This window comes from Bos javanicus, chromosome 19 (assembly GCF_032452875.1).
Source record: "Bos javanicus breed banteng chromosome 19, ARS-OSU_banteng_1.0, whole genome shotgun sequence".
In the NCBI taxonomy this organism is placed as follows: Eukaryota; Metazoa; Chordata; class Mammalia; order Artiodactyla; family Bovidae; genus Bos; species Bos javanicus.
Window position 1 is genome coordinate 37,015,565 of NC_083886.1, and position 15,976 is coordinate 37,031,540.

Consider the following 15,976-nt stretch of genomic DNA (forward strand, 5'->3'; position numbering starts at 1 on the left):
ATACACAGAACATCCTAGGAAGATCTGGTAGAACATTTAAATCCAAAAGACATAGACAATTAAAAGTTTCCCAGTAGAAGGCCTTTATTTAAAAACAGAATTCTGAAGATATTTTTGTCAAGCCAGCTTTATAATTTAGCTTCATGTAGGATAAAAGAGTTTCCTCGTTTTTAGGGCATGGTTTTCTTTAATTTCCAATTAAGTAAATGCTTGTAAGTTTTGTATGTACATTAACCTGACTGGAGTATTAGATGAAGTTTGGCAATTTATTGGTTTTTTTTTAACCTTTATTTCTCATTCTGAAGTCGGTTTGTCAAACTAAAATTGCTAGTGATGATCTTGTATTGAGCCAATGCTCTCAATATATTGAGCCAAGCTTGAGAGCTTGACTCCCCTAGGTTTGACCCCAGAGTTGTTTGAGTCCCGTCTATGTGTCTTGGGTTCTCCGGGTGGCACATAAGACTACCATGGGTGATCAGATTGCAGAATTGCCGGTTCTGTTGGTTTTTTTTTTTTTTTTTAATTTAAAGTTTTTATTTTGTATTGGAGTATAGCCGATTAACAATGTTGTGATGGTTTCAGGTGAACAGCAAAGGGACTCAGCCATACATATAAATGTATCGATTCTGTCGAAGTCCCCCTACCATCCAGGTTGGCACATAACATCGAGTAGAGTTCCATGTGCTGTACAATAGTCCTTGTTGGTTATCCGTTTTCAATAGTGTGTACATGACCTTCAGAAGTCTCTAACTTTCCTGTCCCCCTGGTATCCATAAATTTGTTTTCTAAGTCTGTGCATCTCTTTCTGTTTGTAAGTAAGTTCAATTGTATCTTTCTTTTTAGATTACAAATATAACTGATGTTATACAATATTTCTCCTCTGTCTGACTTATTTCACTCAGTATGACAATCTCTAGGTACATCTGTGTTGCTGCAAATGGCATTATTTCATTCTTTTTAATGGCTGAGTCATATTCCATTGCATATACGTACCACATGTTCTTGGGGCTTCCTGGGTGGCCTGAAAGAACCCGCATTCCAGTGCAGGAGATGTAAGAGATACAGGTTCCATCCCTAGGTCAGGAAGATTCCCTGGAGAAGGAAATGGCAACCCACTCCAGTATTCTCACCTGGAGAATCTCATGGACAGAGGAGCCTACAGTCCATGGGGTCACAAAGAGTCAGACACGACTGAAATAACTTAGCATGCCCTCATGCACAAAATCCATTTTCTATCGATGGACGTTTAGGTTGCTTCCATGTCTTGGCTACTGTAAGCTGTGTTGTAATGAACATTGGGGTGCATGTATCCTTTCAGGTCATCTTTTTCTCTGGATATGTGCCCAGGAATGGGATTACAGGGTCACATGGTAGCTCTATTTTTAGTTTATTAAGGAACCTCTATACTGTTCTCCATAGTGGCTGTACCAATTTACATCCCCACCAACAGTGTAGGAGGGTTCCCTTCTCTCCACACCCTCTCCAGCATTTGTTGTTTGTGGATTTTTTTTGGTAACAGCCATTCTGACCGGTGTGAGGTGATAGCTCATTGTAGTTTTGACTTGCATTTCTCTAATAACTAGTGAGGTTGAACATCTTAGTGACGTTTAACACTTTTTCGAACATCTGTTGTTCAAAATGAACATCTATTGGCCATCTGTATTTCCTCTTTGGAGAAAAGTCTGTTCAGGTCCTCTGCCCATTTTTCGAGTGGGTTTTTTGGTTTGATGCTGTTAAGCATCATAAGCTGTTTTAAGTTTTGGAGACTAATCTCTTACCGGTCACATCATTTGCAGATAGTTTATCCCAATCTATGGGTTGTCCTTTCATTTTGTTTCCTTTGCTGTGCAAAAGTTTTTGGATTTAAGTAGATTCCATTTGTTTATTTTTGTTTTTATTTCCATTATTCGGGGAGATGGATTGAAAAAGATGTTGCTGTGATTTATATAGAGAGTGTTCTACCTGTTTTTCTCTAGGAGTTTTATAGTTTCTGGTCTCACATATAGATCTTTAATCCATTTTGAGTTTGTTTTTGTGTATGGAGTTAAAGAATCATCTAATTTCATTTTTTTATGTGTGGCTTCCAGTTTTCCCAGCACCGTTTGTTGAAGAGATTGTCTTTCCAACATTGTGCAGTCTTGCCTCCTTTGTCATAGATTAGTTGACCGTAGGTGCATGGGCTTATTTATGGGTTTTCTATCCTATTCCATGGATCTGTATTTCTATTTTTGTGTCAGTGCCATACTGTTTTGAAGACTGTAGTATAGCTTTGTGGTATAGTCTGAAGTCAGGGAGCCTGATTCTCCAGCTCCATTTTTCTTTTTCAAGATTGCTTTGGCTATTTGGGGTCTTTCCTGTCTCCATACAAATTTTCAGATTTTTTTTTCTTTGTTCCAGTTCTGTGAAAAATACCATTGGTAATCTGATAGGGATTGCATTGAATTACTAACATAAATTCGGGGTAGTATCTGCCTGAAATACAGGAGACCCGGATTCAATCCCTGGATATGGAAGATCCCCTGGAGAAGACAAGGGGCACCCACTCCAGTATTCTTGCCTGGAGAATTCCATGGACAGAGGAGCCTGGTGAGCTACAGTCCATGGGGTTGCAAAGAGCCAGACATGACCGAGTGACTAATGCTTTCACTTTAGATAGTATAGTCATTTTGACAATATTGATTCTTCCAATCCACAAATACAGTTTATCTTTGCATCAGTTTATGTCTTCTTTGATTTCCTTCATCAACAGCTTATAGTTTTTGGAGTACAGGTCTTTTGTCATCTTGAGTTGGCTTATTCCTAGATATTTTATTTTAGTTTAGTTTTTGATGTGATGGTAAATTGAATTGCTTCTTAAATTTCTCTTTGTGGACTTTCATTTTTAATGTATAGAAATGCAACAGATTTTTGTGTATTAATTTTTTATCACAGAATGACCATCTCTTATTTGTGTCCCCAATTGAGCATATAATTAATTAATAAGTGGCTTTCCCTATAGGTACAGCTGCATGAAATGAGGCCTTGCATTTACCACTGCAGCAAGTTTCTCAGTCACCTGAGAAAATCATGTGGGCCAAGAGGAAAGAGTCCCTTCTTCAGAGCTCAGAAGCTCTCATAAAGTTTCAGGTTTGTTTGTTTGTTTGATTGTTTTTCCAGTAACTCTATCAAGGTACCCAGTTCAAGGAAAAATTACAAGCCAGTCTTTCCCATAGTAACTCAGTCCCGCCTTACTCAGTATTTAACTGAACAGAATCTTTCCAGTCCTTAAGCTGAGGATAACCACTCAGTATCTAATTGAGTTTTCCTAGTGTCTTTTACATTGAGGATAACCCACTCAATGGGTTGTTGTTCAAAGTTGTTAGGTCGTGTCTTGACTGTTTGTGACCCAATGGACCGCAGCACTCCAGTCCTCCCTGTCTCACACCATCTCCCAGAGTTCACCCAAGTTCATGTCCATTGAATCTAGCCATCTCATCCTCTGCCACCTTCTTCTCCTTTGCCTTCAGTCTTTCCCAGCATCAGGGTCTTTTCCGACGAGTCGGCTGTTCTCATCAGGTGGCCGAAGTATTGGAGTTTCAGTTTTAGCATCAGTCCTTCCAATGAATATTCAGGGGAGATTTCCCCTAGGATTGACTGGTTTGATCTCCTTGCTGTCCTAGGGACTCTCAAGAGTCTTCTCTAGTCTTTACTCAATGCATAAACTGAGCAAAATCTTCCCAACCTGTCAACTGAGGATAACCCAGGTACTTCTTGAAATTAAGTTTCAAGGATAGCCTATTCCCCTATCAAATAAAATTTAGTATTATCATACAATGACAGGAGATCCTAGAACCAGGAAAGACTCACCCAAATTCATCTGGACTCCCTGAGGAGACAGATGGGCACAAGAGGTCTCTGCTGGTACCAAGGTTCCAGATACTTATAGAATTCAGGCAAAGAAGAGGAATCTGCTTTGGTCTCTTTGTGGTCACCATAACTGTAAACAACCAAACAAAAAATCCACACCCTAAAGTTGAGAGCTACATTTTATTTGGTGGGGATTTGTAGGACTCTAAGCCCAGGAGGCAGCATCTCAAGTAACCCTAAGAGAACTGCTCCAAGGAAGTGCGGAGAGTTTCAGGTTATATAGAAGTTTTGCAACAAAGGGCAGGTAGTCTGAACATCAAAAAACATCAAAAGATTTGTAAATTAAGAAGACCATATGTCTCTAGTTAAGGCATTTAGCTTTTTTCTATGTGTGGGACGATACAAGAGTCTGGTTCACTGAAATCATTACTTTGATATGCACTTCAACTATCTGGGGCCAGTATCTTGTGTTTTTACATACCGAGTTTTCTCAGGGCTCACTAGCTCACAATTGAGGGCTGCAATCGCCGATGACTTTGACATCCTTATTTACTGATATGGCAGGTAGAGTTTCTCAAAACTACCTAAACCTCCACCTAAACCTCCCAACTTAAATGAAAATTCACTCCAAATGGATCATAAATTTGTAAGTGTAAAAATATGTGAACAAAAAAAAAAAAGGTGCGGGGGAGAAAATGTTGCCTGCCATTTTAGTAAACAAAGACTGTTGGCTGTCATCAAACCATTAACCACTGTAACTTCACTAGTGGTGCACCATGAAAGGAAATCAAAAGAAAACCAGGATACTGGCCCTGGATAGTTAAGATGCATATCAAAGGAATAATTTTAGTCAAACTGCTTTTTTCCCTCCATGCATCTCTTTTTTGTGATTATGAGTAATTTTTTAAAATGTTGATTTATTTTAATTAACAAGGACTGTGTTAATTTCTGCTGTACAGCAAAGTGATTCAGTTATACATGTATATATATTCTTTTTCATCCTCTTTTCCATTATATTTTATCATAGGATATTGAATACAGTCATCTGTGCTATACAGTAGGACCTTGTTAGTTACCATCCTATAAATAATAATTTGCATTTGCTAATCCCAAACTCCCGGTCCTTCCCTTCTCCAGCTCCTCCCCCTTGGCAACCATAAGCCTGGTTTCTAAAATTGATTAGCAGTAATCTTTTGATGCTTTTGAACTGTGGTGTTGGAGAAGACTCTTGAGAGTCCCTTGGACTGCAAGGAGATCCAACCAATCCATCCTAAAGGAAATCAGTCCTGAATATTCTTTGGAAGGACTGATGTTGAAGTTGAAACTCCAATATTTTGGCCACCTGATGCAAAGAGCTGACTCATTTGAAAAGACCCTGATGCTGGGAAAGATAGAAGGTGGGAGGAGAAGGGGATGACAGAGGATGAGATGGTTGGATGGCATCACTGACTCAATGGACGTGAGTTTGAGTAAACTCTGGGAGTTGGTGATGGACAGGGAGGTCTGTTGTGCTACAGTCCATGGGGTTGCAAAGAGTGAGACACAACTGAGCGACTGAACTGAATCTTTTGATGTTCTACTAACCTTTTTTTTTTTTTTTTAGCAAAAACTATATATTCTGACCTTACCCTTACCTTTTTGGATCAGTTCCTCAGAGCTATCTGAGAGACTGTTTCCCGAGGTATAGTCTCAATAAGGTCATTAAATAAACCTTAATTCACAACTTTTAGGCTGTGTGTTTCTTTTCAGTTAGCACTATAAAAAGCTTAGAAAAACAACATGGTAAACATCTTTAGGACCAATGGCCAGGCAGAGTTTTCAGAATTGCCACCAAAAGCACCATCCATATAAGGAAAACACTGATAAAATGGATCTTATTGTTGCAGATATGGGGACCCCTTCCTGTGCCCAAGAGTGGGCCTTTGTCTAACATTCAGAAATGAGTTGTCCAAAGAGACACATATGTTAACAAAGCAAGAGACTATCGGGAAGGTTTGCCAAAGTGGAGAGCAGCAGGGTAAGGGAACCCAAGAGAACTGCTCTGCCATGTGGCTCACAGCCTCAGTTTTATGGTGATGGGATTAGTTTCTAGGTTGTCTCTGGTCATTCAGATGTTGGATGTTTCAGGCTTCAAAGATGTGGAAATATTGACTAATAAAATGAGAAAATAAAATAGCTGTTGAGGGAAAGTAAATGAATATAGAGGATGCTTTCAGTTTCTTGTGATAGAAACCAACTCAAGCCTCTATCAGTTCAGTTCAGTTCAGTCGCTCAGTCGTGTCTGACTCTTTGCGACCTCATGAATTGCAGCACGCCAGGCCTCCCTGTCCATCACCAACTCCCGAAGTTCACTCAGACTCACGTCCATCGAGTTGGTGATGCCATCCAGCCATCTCATCCTCTGTCGTCCCCTTTTCCTCCTGCCCCCAATCCCTCCCAGCATCAGAGTCTTTTCCAATGAGTCAGCTCTTTGCATGAGGTGGCCAAAGTACTGGAGTTTCAGCTTTAGCATCAGTCCTTCCAAAGAACACCCAGGACTGATCTCCTTTAGAATGGACTGGTTGGATCTCCTTGCAGTTTAAGGGACTCTCAAGAGTCTTCTCCAACACCACAGTTCAAAAGCCTCAATTCTTTGGCGCTCAGCCTTCTTCACAGTCCAACTCTCACATCCATACATGACCATTAGGAAAATGTAAAAATCACAATAAGGACTTCCCTGGTAGCCCAATGATTAAGAATCTTCCTGCCAATACAGGGGACACAGATTCCATCCATGGTCTGGGAAGATTCCACATACCATGGGGCAGCTAAACATGGACCACAACTATGGAACCCTGCACACCTAGCTCCACAACAAGAGAAGCCACCTCTATGAGAAGCCCATGCTCTCCACAACTAGAGGAGTACTCAACAAGGAAGACCCAGTGCAGCCAAAACCAAACAAATAAAATTAGTTAAAAATTACAATGAGATACCACTATACACCTATGATGATGGCCAGAATTTTTGAAAAATAGTGAAAACACCAAACACTCTCAAGGAGGTGGAGGAACTGTATCCACTTACATACCTTGCTGGCAGGAGTGTAAAATGGCACAGCTACTCTGGAAAAATTTGGCAGTTTCTTATAAAACTAAGCATATGCTTACTGTGTGATCCAGCAATTGCACTCTTGGGTGTTTATCCTAGAGAAAGTGATTAATGTTCTGTTCACACAAAAACTTGTACACAAATTATAGTGTAAGCAGATAAGGTAGGGGGTCCCCAGAGAAAGAGACCTAGTCTCAGTGTTTTTGACTTTAAGAGAAGCCATTTACTTTGTGATCGAAGTCTGGCCACAAGGCTTGCCCTTGAAGAGGGCTCAGTAATTACGGATTCTGAAGGAACTAAAGAATGCAGGAGCAAAGAGAAAGCAATCAAGAAGCAATAGTTTATTAATAAAAGAATCGATCCTGAAGGGACATGCATAACAATCTAATGCGTATCTTTGAGTTTAGCAGGAACTAAGGCCCCCGCCCTTGTGGAGGATGGCTATAGGCTGAGATCCCAGACTGGTCAGAACCTAAGGAATAATAATATTGACATATTCTCAACCTCATGACTTCAGTTAACAAAAGCTTGAACTCTGTCAACCTTTGTCCCAAATCTAAGCTAAATTCTCTGTTCAAGCCCCTTCATGAAGATACATGTACCCTTAGCTTAAAGCTTTCCCAATTTTGCTATTGGGGAGACACTGGGGAAATATCCTTGGTGTTCTCCTTACTAGCTGTAAGTGATAAATTCTTCCTTCTTCCACACTTTGGCTTGGATGTGTCTTTTTGCTTGATACCCACGAAGAGGTGAATCCAGTTTTTGAGTAACAATAGAAGCTTTTCTATAATAGCCCAAAACTGGAATCAACCCAAATGTCCGTGATTCACTTTGCTGTACATCTAAAACTAACACAACATTGTGAATCAATTACACTCCAATAAAAATTAAGAAACAAGCAACAACAACCGCCCCCAAGTATGGAACACTACTCAACAATAAAAAAAGAAACCACTGATACATGCCATAACTTGGGCAGATCTCAAGAGAATTATGCTAATTGAAAAAGCCAGTCACAGAAAAAATTACTTTCTATATTATTACATTTATATAAGATTCTTGCTTTTTTTTTAAGTTTATTTTTTTGGCAACGTCACATGGCATGCAGGATTTTAGTCCCCCGACCAGGGTTCAAATCCGTGTTTCCTGCATTGGAAGCATGGAGTCTTAGCCACTGGACTGCCAGGAAGTCTCTCTTGTTTTTATTTTCTAATATTATTTTAAAATTTTTTATTTATTTTTGACCGTGCTGGGTCTTTGTTGCCTTACCCAGGCTTTCTGTAGCTGCAGTGAGCAGGGACTGCTCTTCATCGCTGTGTGTGGGCTTCTCGTCGCAGTGGCTTCTCTTGTGGAGCACAGGTTGTAGGCACGTGGGCTTCAGAAGCTGCAACACACAGGCTCAGTAGTCGGGGTACATGGGCTTAGTTGCTCCTTAGCTTGTGAAATCTTGCCAGACCAGTGATTGAACCCGTGTCCCCTGCATCAGCAGGTGAATTCTTATCCACTGCACAACATTCTTGAAATAATAAAATTATAGAGATAAAGAATAGATTAGTGGTTGCCAGGAATTAGTGACCAGAGAGAAGGCAGGGTACATTCTAAAAGGGTAGCAGAAGGGAATCGTGTGGTAATGGAATTGTTCTGTATATTGATTGTGGAGACAGTTACATGAATCTACACATGTAATAAAGTTGCACAGAAGTATACACATACCAAAAAAATTAGTGCATGTAAAATGATGCGATTCAAATAAAGTCTGTGGATTATACCTATGTCAATTTCAATATTGTAGTATAGTTATACAAGATGTTACCATTAGAGGCACTGGATGAAGGATACATGGACTTCTTCATACCTTTTTTTTTTTTTTTTTGCAATTTCCCATGAGTCTAAAATTTCAAAATTTAAAAAATTTCTAAAAAGAATCAGGAAAACTGTTTGAGGGCTTCCCTGGTGGTCCAGTGGTTAAGAATCCGTCTTGCAATGCAAGGGACACTGGTTCGATCCCTGGTTTGGGAGTATCCCACATGCCGCAGAGCAACTAAGCCCATGTGCCACTACTACTGAAGCTCACAAACCTCAACAAAGAGTATCCCCCACTCAGCGCAACTAGAGAAAAGCCTGTGTGCAGCACTAAAGACCCACCACAGCCGAAAAATAAAGCATAAATAAATAAATCTTTTAAGAAAACAAAAACTTATGGAGACTCTAGCAGTAGTCTAAGTGGGAGATGATGGTGGTTTGCAATAGGTGGTGACGAAAGAAAAGTAGTTAGTTACAGGGTATATATTTAAGGTTGAACCTGAAATAGGAGGGGAGGGGGCAAAGCACACCCCCCCAAAGAATGTCATAGCTATTGACGATACAACATAAACTGGTTTGAACCAACTACGCCCAAGATAGAGGAAGACTCAATTCCAGTAGACCTTGAGCCTCATTATATGCTCATTGAAATGCATTTGTATGCTAACGAATGCACCCAAAGGCACCAGGACAGTTGAAGGCCAACTATTAAAGACCAAAAGTGAGCAGTGGCTCAATTCCTAGACATCTTGCCTCTTCCCCAAAATAGTTCCTCCTAGCCGGCCCATTAAAAACTTGGTAACCACCCTATATTTCCAGGCTGTGCCCATCTTTTGAGATAGACTGCATTTTTTTTTTTAAGAATTTCCCATAGACAATTTTATTTTATTTTTTTTTCCTGCTGCAGCCTCAGTTTTTTTTTTAAATTTTATTTTATTTTTAAACTTTACAATATTGTATTAGTTTTGCCAAATATCGAAATGAATCTGCCACAGGTATACCTGTGTTCCCCATCCTGAACCCTCCTCCCTCCTCCCTCTCCATACCCTCCCTCTGGGTCATCCCAGTGCACCAGCCCCAAGTATCCAGTATCGTGCATCGAACCTGGACTGGCGACTCGTTTCATACATGATATTATACATGTTTCAATGCCATTCTCCCAAATCTCCCCACCCTCTCCCTCTCCCACGGAGTCCATAAGACTGATCTATACATCAGTGTCTCTTTTGCTGTCATTTTGTCTATTGAATGTATATCTCCCAGGGCGTCTCACCTTCTGAGGGGGCCCACACTCTGTCGGTGGAGTGTGTATCTCCCTAAATAAACCTGCCTTCTTACTTGATTCTCAAGGCAGAGGGTCCTTGCCTGTGTGCTTATATCTCTCACAAGCATCCTATATTAATAAATCTACTTATTTCTATCACTTTGCCTCTCACTGAATTCCTTCTGTGTTAAGACATAAAGAACCTGAGCTTCAGTAAATCTGGACACCAGGTAAGTGATTTTAATTAAAAGACAGTGGGTTCAAGGGACGTCCTTGTGGATCAGTGATTAAGAATTTGTGCTTCTACTGCAGAGAGCACAGATTCGATCCCTGGTCAGGGAACTAAGATTCTGCATGATGTGTGGTGCAGCCAAAACATAGAATAAGACAGTGAGTCCAAGTGTGAATCTGAGTTCAAGTCCCAATCTGAGTTTTGGCTGAGTTCAAGTCCCATATGAATTGGGTGGTTTCAAGCCTATACCTAAATCTTGCTGATGGATAGGATGTGGGGCAGGAGAGAAGAAAAAAAAGTTGTTGACTGACTGCTAGTTTTCTTTTTTTCTTCTTTTTTTGTAGAAAGTGAAAATTGCTCAGTAGTGTCCCACTCTTTGCAACCCCAAGGACTATACAGTCCACAGAATTCTCCAGGCCAGAATACTGGAGTGGGTAGCCTTTCTCTTCTCCAGAGGATCTTCCCAGCCCAGAGATCGAACCCAGGTCTCCCACATTGCAGGCAGATTCTTTAACAGCTAAGCCACAAGGAAGTCCAAGAATACTGGAGTCGGTAGCCTTTCCCTTCTCCAGCAGGTCTTCCGAACCCAGGAATTGAACTGGGGTCTCCTGCATTGCCAGAGAAGGCGATGGCACCCCACTCCAGTACTCTTGCCTGGAAAATATCATGGATGGAGGAGCCTGGTAGGCTGCAGTCCATGGGGTCGCGAAGAGTCGGACACAACTGAGAACTTCACTTTCACTTTTCACTTTCATGCATTGGAGAAGGAAATGGAAACCCACTCCAGTGTTCTTGCCTGGAGAATCCCAGGGACGGGGGAGCCTGTTGGGCTGCCGTCTATGGGGTCGCACAGAGTCGGACACAACTGAAGCGACTTAGCAGCAGCAGCAGCAGCTCCTGCATTGCAGGCGGATTCTTTAACAACTGAGCTATCATTATCAGCTCAATAGAGTTCTGTATAAAGCACCTTTTTAATATCTGGAGTCCACTCTACTAGTGCTTCTAAAATATTTGTGTACAAATTAATCACTGGGAATTTGTTGTGACTGAATAAATTCTGACCGAGTAAATTCTAGAATGGATCCTGAGAATCTGAGGATTCCAATGCTATTGATTGGTAGACTGCTAGATCATGTCTTAGAGTTAAGTTCTTTTAACTTGATGATTTAAACTTTATTGGGTGGGGAGGGTCTTGCCCAGGAAAATGCTGGAGAAGGGAGATGGGCAATAGAAAACAGGAGGGTCTCATCTCTTCCTCCAAGCCGTTCTAGTTACATGATTCACCTTAATCTTCCTTTCCTAACTTCACACAAAACCCTCCATGCTTCCATACATAAATGTTTCTGCAAACCAAATCAGGAAAAAATATGGATTTAAAGATGAAAGTAATCTTAACTGGCAAATGCACCAATACTCTCTCCAGAAACCCTATCTATGGGTTTCAGTGTCTGCTTGAAACCTCCAAGAGTGGGAATTCACTATCTCAGACCTTAGATCACTGACTTTTCACCCACTCCTTGATAAAATAAAATCTGCCAATCAAATATATTCATCTCCCAAAATAATAATAGCAGCAATGTTTAGTGAATTGTACTAACGATATCAACTACTGTGAAGAGAGAAAGAGGGGTCACTAGACGCTTTGATAGAGTAAAGATTTTATAGAAGAAGTAGGATTTGTGTACACAAAAAGAAGATGGTAACTAGATAAGTTTGTAGGTACTATGAGATTAGGAAAGCAGCAAAGAGTAAAGGTATAAGAGAAAAGCAGAAAATGTTTGAGAAACTGATTAGACATTCTTAATAAAGTGCTATAGAACAGTCGGGGATAGAACCACCAAGATTAGAGACAAATTTTAAATGCTAGGTTAAGTTAGGACCTTCGGCTATAATTAATGGAAACCCACTGAAGCTTGGGGATAGGATAGTAACATGAGAAATATCTTAATATTCTATAAATCAAAAAAAACCTATCAAGGCTGATAGGGATAGAATAGGATAGTTACACAGGTAGTTGTAGAAGTCCCAGTAGAAGATTATAGATAGGGAAACCTAGGAAAATTTGAGAGACCACTGTAAGTTAATGATCGCTCAAGAAAGCTATGGGAATTTTGTGGAATGAAGCAGGCTTACTTAACTATAAAGCACAAGATATACCTCAGGTCATTAAGTGAAAGAAAAATATTACCACCCTTCTGCTGATTTGAATAGGTGCTGTGACAGTCCTAGTTTGACCCCATAGGGTCAAACACTCTCCTGTCACATACAAAAGGAGGAGCTAGTGATGTAAGCCTGATATCTACTCAAAGAATGAGGAAGAAGGTGTATTTCCCCCTTCCTCATTTTCCTTTGATTATAAAAATGTAGCCCACTTAATCCAGAGGGCAGAGCCCCCTCACCTGCCTGCTTACACCTCTCCCAAGTGTCCTATATTAATAAATCTACCTCTTGCCTATCACTTAGCCTCTTGCTGAATTTCTTCTGTGCTGAGACACAAAGAACCTGAGCCTCAGTAAGTCCAGACATCAGGTGAGTGATTCTAATTAGAAGACTGTGGGTTCAAGTCCCAATTTGAGATGGATGGTTTCAGTGCCATTCATTCACTTTCAGTTCAGTTCAGTCACTCAGTCGTGTCCAACTCTTTGCAACCCCATGAATTGCAGCATGCAAGGCTTCCCTGTCCATCACCAACTCCTGGAGTTCACCCAAACTCACGTCCATCGAGTCGGTGATGCCATCTAGCCATCTCATCCTCTGTCGTCCCCTTCTCCTCCTGCCCCCAATCCCTCCCAGCATCAGAGTCTTTTCCAATGAGTTAACTCTACAGAGATACAAATAGATCAGAAGAGATAATTCAAAATTACCCTGGCATGTAGGAAGGGCTATGTTTTAGACAGTAAAGATCTAGCTAAAATTTGGAAGAGCAAGAAGCTGGAAGAAAAGAAACTAATTATTAGGATGCTGACATCATCAATAATCAAGGTATAAGGATTAAAGTGGTAAAAGGAATGTTTATAACAGAATTTCTAGGATAAACTGACAGGAATTGATCAGATATAACTGAAAAAGAGAGAGAGGACCTGTTTAATAGTCATGATAGTGCTAAGCAGTATGGCTCTGTTTTAAAAAGAGGTGAGGTGGTTTTTTTTTTTTTAATTTTGGCTGGGCTGGGACGTCATTGTGGCATGAACTTCTCTAATTATGGTAGGTAGGCTTAGTTGCTCTGCAGCATGTGGGATCTTAGTTCCTCAACCAAAGATTGAACCGTGCATTGGAAGGCAGATTCTTAACTATTAGGCCACCAGGGAAGTCCTGTCAGGGTGATTCTTGACTCAGTCACTTATTAATTATATAAACTTGCAGAATTTATCCAATATCACTGACCCTCAGTCTATATTTGATAAACCATCATAAGACTGTTGTGAGGATTATATAAAGTAATTCAATAAAAGTTTAACACACTGTCTGGCACATAGTAAATAATAAATGTCAGCTGTTTTGTTTTTTTTTTTATAGCTATGGGTGACAAAATTATTACACCTAAGGAACTGTGACAATAATGATATTAACAGAAATAGGGAAGACCAGAGGGAGTCAGCTAGAGGAAGATGAGTTTAATGTAATGACAAATCTGATGGATAGCAATGCAAGAGAGAAAATATGTAGTGATCAACTGAGGACATTTATCTGGGGTTCAGAAGAGATGCTAGGTCGAGGGAGAAACATGTAGAAATTATTTGCATAAAAGTGATCTCTAGGTCTATAAAATATTTACGAAGGGGCAATATTTACCATTCATTTATTACACAGAAGTGAATAATGACCAATGTTTATTGCAAGTTTGCCAAGTACAAAGTGCTTTACTTACAGTAATTTTTTAAAATCTGAATAACCCCTTAATGATATACATACTACTAGTATCCGCAATCTTTTTTTTTAATCTCCTTTTTTTTTAAAAAAATTAAAGACTCCTGGGACTTCCCTGGTGGTTCAGTGGTTAAGAACCCTCCTTGCAATGCAGGAGATGCGGGTTTGATCCCTGGTAGGGGAAACAAGATCCCACATGCCTCAGAACAACTAAGCCTGCATTTTGCAAATACTGAGCCCCTGTACTTCAGAGCCCTCACAGCACAACTAGGAAGTCTGTGCACTGCAAAAAAAAAAAAAAAAAAACCCCTTGTACTGCAACCAAGACCCAATGCAGCCAAATAAATAAATATTAAAAAAAAAAAAAGAATCCTAATGACTTGAGGTAGACGATGCTTTTGTCAGATAATGAAGCAATTAGGTGTATAATATACAAATAACAAAACTGAAGGAAAGAAAGCACTGATTTGAAATTATCTTCTTCTATGTTCGGATGGAAAATTAAGAAAACTTCCAATTCAAAGTTCTAGGCACAAAATTCAGGTATGTCATGTGGTGGACTTGCTTCTTCAACTGGAGATGAATTCAGCAGCCAGTTTTAAGAATCCACACTTTAACAAACAGCAAGCTACAAAATGATTGTTGGGAATTTCCTGATGGTCCAGTGATTATGTTAGGGGAAGCACACTGACTGAAACTGCCCACCCTGGCCAGGCACCATAGTAACCATTTCTGTGAGTTACTTTACGACAGGAGGTCCTGGTAAGGAACACGGAACTAACAAGCCATCACTAACCATGAGAGTTCAGGAAAGGTCAAAAGGAGACACCACGTGTCCGACCACCTCCCAGAATCCTTCTCGCTGGCATCCATCTTGGCTGAGCAAAGCATGTGCCACCAGGAAGGACTCTGAGTCAGAATGATTGGTGAAGGACAACCTGAAAACTAACCCCATTAACACAAAACCCAAGACTGTGAGCCACAGGCAGAGCAGTTCTCCTGGGTTCCTTTACCTTCCTGCTCTCCGCCACATGCCCCTTCCCAATAAAGTCTCTTGCTTTGTCAGCACCTGTGTCTCTTCAGACAGTTCATTTCTGAGTGGTAGGCAAAAGACCCCCTTTCAGGCCCTGGAAGGGGTCCCCCTTCCTGCAACAGTTAGGACTCTGCGCTTCCACTGCAGCAGGCATGGGTTTGATCCCTGGCTAAGGAACTAAGATCCTGAAAGCCACATGGTGTAGCAAATTAAAAAAAAAAATTATCCCCATGAAGAAGATAGTGATTGAATTTGATTTTTGCGGCTTGGCTCATTCCCCAAAGTTCAGGCTTTGGAGTCCTAAAGTCTTCTTTAGCATTTAACTAGTTCATTATTGGTGGAAGAGGCGGGACTGTCTCTCTACAAGTAAACAGACCTTTGTCATAAATCACTTTTATAATGAGAGAGAAGCTAGATCATGTTGCCGTGTTTCCCCATTTGCCAAATCTTCCTGGGTGATGCAGAATTTATTCCCATGTGGGCAGGGGTAGAAGTACATCTCTGAGTTCTTTCCATATTGGAACTCCTTGATCTCCACCTCACCGTGAAACACTGCCATTGTCACTGGGGCCATAGAGGTCTGCCACCTCTGCCATCCTACCCAGGCCAAGGCCAGTCCCCAGGTCCCCAACCAGCCAGGCCTATTCGTATTCTTCAGGTGAGGAAACTGAGGTTCATGGGGCTTGGGTAACCTGCTCAAGTTTAGATAGCTAAAAGAGGTAGAACCAGAATTTAAACTAATCCATGCGGTGTCAGAGCCTGGGCCGTAAACCGCATATGTGCTGCTTCACTCTGCAAAAAGTTGTATTCCCGGTCTCACTTCCATGGAGGGAATCACTGT

At 40.7% G+C, this 15,976-nt stretch overlaps 1 pseudogene; it reads right to left on the minus strand.

Moving 5' to 3' along the window:
- Window positions 1–15,447: 15,447 nt before the first annotated feature.
- On the minus strand, window positions 15,448–15,694 carry LOC133231595 (diphthamide biosynthesis protein 3-like; annotated as a pseudogene).
- Window positions 15,695–15,976: the final 282 nt, after the last annotated feature.